The sequence below is a fragment of the Lynx canadensis genome, chromosome B2 (genome assembly GCF_007474595.2).
Source record: "Lynx canadensis isolate LIC74 chromosome B2, mLynCan4.pri.v2, whole genome shotgun sequence".
Classification (NCBI taxonomy): domain Eukaryota; kingdom Metazoa; phylum Chordata; class Mammalia; order Carnivora; family Felidae; genus Lynx; species Lynx canadensis.
Window position 1 is genome coordinate 1,053,936 of NC_044307.1, and position 7,197 is coordinate 1,061,132.

A 7,197-nucleotide genomic window follows, 5' to 3' on the forward strand; every position below is an offset into this window, starting at 1 on the left:
CACTAAATATGGAATTATTAAAGATTAAAGTGTTACAAATCAAAAAAGTTACCTTTAGATAATATTTTATAATTAGTCAATAAAATGTTTCCAAAGTTAGGACTGAACTTTCGTCTGTGCTTGCTGGGTTGTAAATTAAAATAAGTATCAAAGAAAAGGGAAACCACCATCCAAGATGGACGAGACAGAACAAAAGTTGCAGGATAAAAATCGTGTTCTATCACATCTCCCACCCCCATCCCTCTAGTCTCCTTACTGCCCTTCTACATCTTTGTTTTTGAGAGTGTAGATTAGAGGGTTGAGGCTAGGTGTGACAACAGTATAAAAGAGGCCAATGAACTTGCCTTAATCTTGAGAACCTCCTGATGGTGGCTGCAGATGTATGTGCATTATTGGAATGAAAAAGAGGTACACAACCATAAAATGGGCTCGACAAGTCCCAAAGACTCTCTGAAGTCTGACTGATGACTGCATTCTAAACACAGCCAGGGCAATGGCATCATATGAGCTGAGGATCAGGATGAGTGGTATCAGGACGAAAATGGAGCTCATGATCAGGAGGGTCAGCTCGTTAGCACAGGTATCAACACATGATAATCAGAGCAGTGCTGGAACTTCACAGAAGAAATGGCCCACTTGGCGATGTCCACAGAGGGGGACCCAGAAGGTAAAGGAGGAATGAAGTGCTGAGGCGATAAAGCCACTGACCCAGGAAGCCATAGCCAACAGGTGGCTGAAGCAAGCGTTCATGACCATGGCATATTGCAGGTGTCTACAGACAGCTGCATAACGGTCATAGGACATGACCACCAGGAGGACGCACTCTGGTTCCCAATGCGAGGACAAAGTAAAGTTGAGTCGTGCAACCAGCATAAGAGATGGTCTTTTCTGGGCCCCAGAGGTTGACCAGCAACTGAGGGATGGAGCTGATGGTGTAGCAGAGATCCAGAAAAGAGAGGTTTGAGAGGAAGAAGTACATGGAAGTGTGGAGATGGGCATCCAGGCATGACAACACAATGATAAAGAGGTTGCCTATCAATGTCGTCAAGTAGAACATCAATATAAGCACAAAGAGAATTACTTCCAGATGAGGCCAATGAGAAAAACCTAGTAAAGTAGCCTTCAGAACTTATATGATTTCCCATCATCATTCACTGTTTCCCAGTACCTGAAGAAAGAATCATAAACTCAAAGGCTGCTTACTCATTGTTAAACACTGGCCAGTAGACTGGGGGAAAAGTATGCCATTTCCAAAATGCTCTTGTTTCAGTAACACTTTTATAGTTTTTATGTTCATTCAGATGTTTCTTCCTGTTGTGGACATGATCAATAATTTCTCAAGTGAATGAGTTCATTTTATGAATCCCTAAGGTAGTATTGGATAAACAAAGATTGAAGATTATGTTCCATAGCCAAGAAGACAATTTTCATGAAAAATTACCTTTTTAACAAAAAACTTTCAATTTATTCCTCTTTTATGTATTTTCAGGCTACTTCCAATTTTGTGGTTTCAGAGAAAGGAATATCTCTACTCTTAATAATCCTACATAAATAAGAACTTACCATGAGATGAAAAACAACTCAGTAACAACTTTAAAATGTTAATATTAGGTGAAAAAAATAAATTTCAATTGCATTATGATTATAGGAAGAACAAAATATTCTTATTCATTCATGTATGTTAGCAACTTATTTTTTGGCAAAAAAGAAATAGCATCAACTGGAAGTATAAACAAAGGCACAGTGTGCACACATACACCCAAAAATGAGCATTCACACTATGACCTAAGCCAAAGGTCTTAATCCTGATCGAGAAGTGAAATAACGTGGGGGATTTGGTGATGGAATGCTTCCGATCATGAGACTACAAATAATTTTGAAAGACCAAAATTAAATTACAGAATTGAAGAAAATTGCAGAGGAAGCAAAAGAAAAAGGGAGGGTGTTTGGAGTAGGAAACTGGACAGGAATCAGTGGTGCTTGGGACTGAATGTGTGTGAATCCCAACCTGTGAGGCATGGACAACAGGTGGAAACACAATTTCCACAAAAATTTCACATGCTCTAGAACAGCAGCTAAGACATTTGAACCAGTTATAATTTATAATTATTTCACATTAGGTTTTCTATAATTTCAAATTGAGCTTCTGAATAGAAAACTCACTGATTTTTAATAGGAAAAGATATGTGAATATTGCATAAAATCCAGTCATTAGTTTACCTTGTGGCTGTTATTTTGTGAAAAATAAAGTTAAGAAACTCCACTGTGCATTAATAGTTTGGTTTTCATTTGCTTATTTTCTCTTGTGTGTTACCAATCTTTCATAGAAAATACTAACACTTTATAATTGCTGCTAAAAGATGTAGTAACCCACATTTACATGTTCCCAGATAGCTTTGCCCCTCCACGTCTCCTCTCACTCTCTGACAGAAGACAGCAATCACAAATTCAGCCAGAACAGACCCGCATGCAGTCTTTTGAAGACTTTTACTAGCTCAAATATTGTAATCCTAGCACTTGAAAAAAATGCAAGGGATGTCTAATTGGTGAAGTTACAGCTGGAGAGATAGGAACACTGAATGTGGCCCAAGATTGTTAAGATCGATTCTCAAGTATATCTATACACCATTTTATATTATTCATAATGTAATTGTCATTAACCTCACAAGGAATGGGGGAAATTTTCCAAGGTATTTTTTTTTTATTTCCCTAAAATGAAAGATAATACACCACAAAATATTTTAACTCAAATGCTGTAGGTGTTTCCTCTGAGGCAGGCACAACTGTCTTGCATTACAAAGAAAGCTGCCTGAAATCATCACTACATTAATTAAAAGAAGGCAGCGGTTGTGTAACATTTCCTAAACTGCTATACCAGTCATTGTTCAGCATTCTCCTAGAAGTGAAGAGGAATAAGAGATAAGGAGCAAACTATCCATAATTCAAAAAAAGAGAAATTTAGAGATTTATGGCTTGATTTTCTTCTTAGTGGAAAAGAGGGACCTATCAAAGGCAGCTTTAGAATTGTGGAATAAAATATCTCTTTATTTTTCGAAGTCAGACATTATGGGGAAATGGATGGCATAGCCCTTTCTTCTCACCCCAGTGTCACTAACAGACATTCTCCTAATTCCTTTCATGTCTGTGACTTTGAACTAAACCTAGATCTTCTGCAGTGCTCTCTCAGCTTTTCCATACTGACCTTCTTGTATTTGTCCACTCTCCCCATTGTTCTCTTTGTGGTCTATGCCTTACCATTTACAAACCAACCAGCTCTCTAGCTGTCATGCAACCTGAGAACATCGACCTGTCTTCCTATACCAACTGTGCTAATGTTCAAAATATAACCATGGAAAGCAAAGTCTAAAACAAACTGTAGTTATCATCATCACAGAAAAGAAAGCCTGGGCTTGTCCAGAAGATGTGCTTTGCGCAGAATGCAGGAATGCTTTAGGGCATTTAAGGTATCAGGGTATGAAACCCTTATCCCAGAGTAAATAGGGCCTTTAAGGAAACAAAATGAATAATGTGACATTATTTCCTTGACTGAGACCATGGGGAAGACAAATTCCAAAATTGCAATTAATACCCTTCAAGTAACTGTCAGTTAGAATGGTGTGATGTTCACAAGATAAAACTCTTCACAGAAATGCCTTGATCATGATGTTGCCCTTTACTGGGATGCCACAGAAGTTATCACCAACCAAACGGAAAAAGGTGCTTTGAATTGTATTGTCAATGAAAGGAATGGATTCTGCTGATTCACCTGATTTTTCCCCTGCTCCCCATGGCGGTAAAGCCCAAATTTACCAGACAACTGGCGAGAAGTAAGGGAGATTCAGGAGCCATGAAACAGAAAAGCTGGAGTACATTAAAACTCACCTTTTCCTTATTAACCTAGTACTTACTCTTTGAGAGCCAACCTACACCATTTATGCCTTCCTGATTGTCTTTAAGATTCAATTACAAACAATAGGGAAGATGGCGGCGTAGGAGGACGCTGGGCTCACCGCGCATCCTGCTGATCACTTAGATTCCACCTACACCTGCCTAAATAGCCCAGAAAACCCCCAGAGGATGAGCAGAACGGAGTCTCCGGAGCCAAGCGCTGACAAGAGGCCCAGGGAAGAGGGTAGGAAGGGCGGCGAGGCAGTGCGCGCTCCATGGACTGGCGGGAGGGAGCCGGGGCGGAGGGGCGGCTCCCGGGCCAAGCAGAGCCCCCGAGTCTGGCTGGCAAAAGCAGAGGGGCCTGACGGACTGTGTTCCGACAGCAAGCCCGACTTAGCTTCTGGGAGGTCATAAGTTAACAGCTCTGCTCAGAAAGCGGGAAGGCTGAAGGACAAAGGGAGGGAGAGCTGCTGAGCCCCCTGACGACAGAGCTCAGTTTGGTGGGGAACAAAGGCGCTCGCCAGGGCCATCTCCCCCGCCCAACTCCCAGCCAAAATCCCAAAGGGAACCGGTTCCGGCCAGGGAAATTGCTGGCTCCGAGCAAACACCCAACTCTGTGCTTCTGCGGAGCCAAACCTCCGGCAGCGGATCTGACTCCCTCCGGCTGCCACAGGGCCCCTCCTGAAGTGGATCACCTAAGGAGAAGCGAGCTAAGCCTGCCCCTCATGTCCCCATGCACCTTGCCTACCCACCCCAGCTAATACGCCAGATCCCCAGCATCACAAGCCTGGCAGTGTGCAAGTAGCCCAGACGGGCCACGCCACCCCACAGTGAACCCCGACCCTAGGAGAGGGGAAGAGAAGGCACACACCAGTCTGACTGTGGCCCCAGCAGTGGGCTGGGGGCAGACATCAGGTCGGACTGCGGCCCCGCCCACCAACTCCAGTTATACACCACAGCACAGGGGAAGTGCCCTGCAGGTCCTCACCACGCCAGGGACTATCCAAAATGACCAAGCGGAAGAATTCCCCTCAGAAGAATCTCCAGGAAATAACAACCGCTAATGAGCTGATCAAAAAGGATTTAAATAATATAACAGAAAGTGAATTTAGAAAATAGTCATAAAATTAATCGCTGGGCTTGAAAACAGTATAGAGGACAGCAGAGAATCTCTTGCTACAGAGATCAAGGGACTAAGGAACAGTCACGAGGAGCTGAAAAACGCTTTAAACGAAACGCAAAACAAAATGGAAACCACCACGGCTCAGATTGAAGAGGCAGAGGAGAGAATAGGTGAACTAGAAGATAAAGTTATGGGAAAAGAGGAAGCTGAGAAAAAGATAAAAAAAATCCAGGAGTATGAGGGGAAAATTAGAGAACTAAGTGATACACTAAAAAGAAATAATATACGCATAATTGGTATTCCAGAGGAGGAAGAGAGAGGGAAAGGTGCTGAAGGGGTACTTGAAGAAATTATAGCTGAGAGCTTCCCTGAACTGGGGAAGGAAAAAGGCATTGAAATCCAAGAGGCACAGAGAACTCCCTTCAGACGTAACTTGAATCGATCTTCTGCACGACATATCATAGTGAAACTGGCAAAATACAAGGATAAAGAGAAAATTCTGAAAGCAGCAAGGGGTAAACGTGCCCTCACATATAAAGGGAGACCTATAAGACTCGTGACGGATCTCTCTTTTGAAACTTGGCAGGCCAGAAAGAATTGGCACGAGATTTTCAGGGTGCTAGACAGCAAAAATATGCAGCCGAGAATCCTTTATCCAGCAAGTCTGTCATTTAGAATAGAAGGAGAGATAAAGGACTTCCCAAACAAACAAAAACTGAAGGAATTTGTCACCACTAAACCAGCCCTACAAGAGATCCTAAGGGGGACCCTGTGAGACAAAGTACCAGAGACATCACTACAAGCATAAAACATACACACATCACAATGACTCTAAACCCGTATCTTTCTATAATAACACTGAATGTAAATGGATTAAATGCGCCAACCAAAAGACATAGGGTATCAGAATGGATAAAAAAACAAGACCCATCTATTTGCTGTCTACAAGAGACTCATTTTAGACCTGAGGACACCTTTAGATTGAGAGTGAGGGGATGGAGAACTATTTATCATGCTACTGGAAGCCAAAAGAAAGCTGGAGTAGCCATACTTATATCAGACAAACTAGACTTTAAATTAAAGGCTGTAACAAGAGATGAAGGAGGACATTATATAATAGTTACAGGGTCTATGAATCAGGAAGAGCTAACAATTATAAATGTCTATGCGCCAAATACCGGAGCCCCCAAATATATAAAACAATTACTCATAAACATAAGCAACCTTATTGATAAGAATGTGGTAATTGCAGGGGACTTTAGCACCCGACTTACAGAAATGGATAGATCATCTAGACACACGGTCAATAAAGAAACAAGGGCCCTGAATGAGACATTGGATCAGATGGACTTGACAGATATATTTAGAACTCTGCATCCCAAAACAACAGAATATACTTTCTTCTCGAGTGCACATGGAACATTCTCCAAGATAGATCATATACTGGGTCACAAAACAGCCCTTCATAAGTTTACAAGAATTGAAATTATACCATGCATACTTTCAGACCACAATGCTATGAAGCTTGAAATCAACCACAGGAAAAAGTCTGGAAAACCTCCAAAAGCATGGAGGTTAAAGAACACCCTACTAACGAATGAGTGGGTCAACCAGGCAATTAGAGAAGAAATCAAAAAATATATGGAAACAAACGAAAATGAAAATACAACAATCCAAACGCTTTGGGACGCAGCGAAGGCAGTCCTGAGAGGAAAATACATTGCAATCCAGGCCTATCTCAAGAAACAAGAAAAATCCCAAATACAAAATCTAACAGCACACCTAAAGGAAATAGAAGCAGAACAGCAAAGGCAGCCTAAACCCAGCAGAAGAAGAGAAATAATAAAGATCAGAGCAGAAATAAACAATATAGAATCAAAAAAAACTGTAGAGCAGATCAACGAAACCAAGAGTTGGTTTTTTGAAAAAATAAACAAAATTGACAAACCTCTAGCCAGGCTTCTCAAAAAGAAAAGGGAGATGACCCAAATAAATAAAATCATGAATGAAAATGGAATTATTACAACCAATCCCTCAGAGATACAAACAATTATCAGGGAATACTATGAAAAATTTTATGCCAACAAATTGGACAACCTGGAAGAAAGGGACAAATTCCTGAACACCCACACTCTTCCAAAACTCAATCAGGAGGAAATAGAAAGCTTGAACAGACCCATACCCAG

At 41.4% G+C, this 7,197-nt stretch overlaps 1 pseudogene; it reads right to left on the reverse strand.

The window, feature by feature from the left end:
- Positions 1–220: 220 nt before the first annotated feature.
- Positions 221–1,151, reverse strand: LOC115515038 (annotated as a pseudogene).
- Between the last annotated feature and the right edge of the window lie 6,046 nt (positions 1,152–7,197).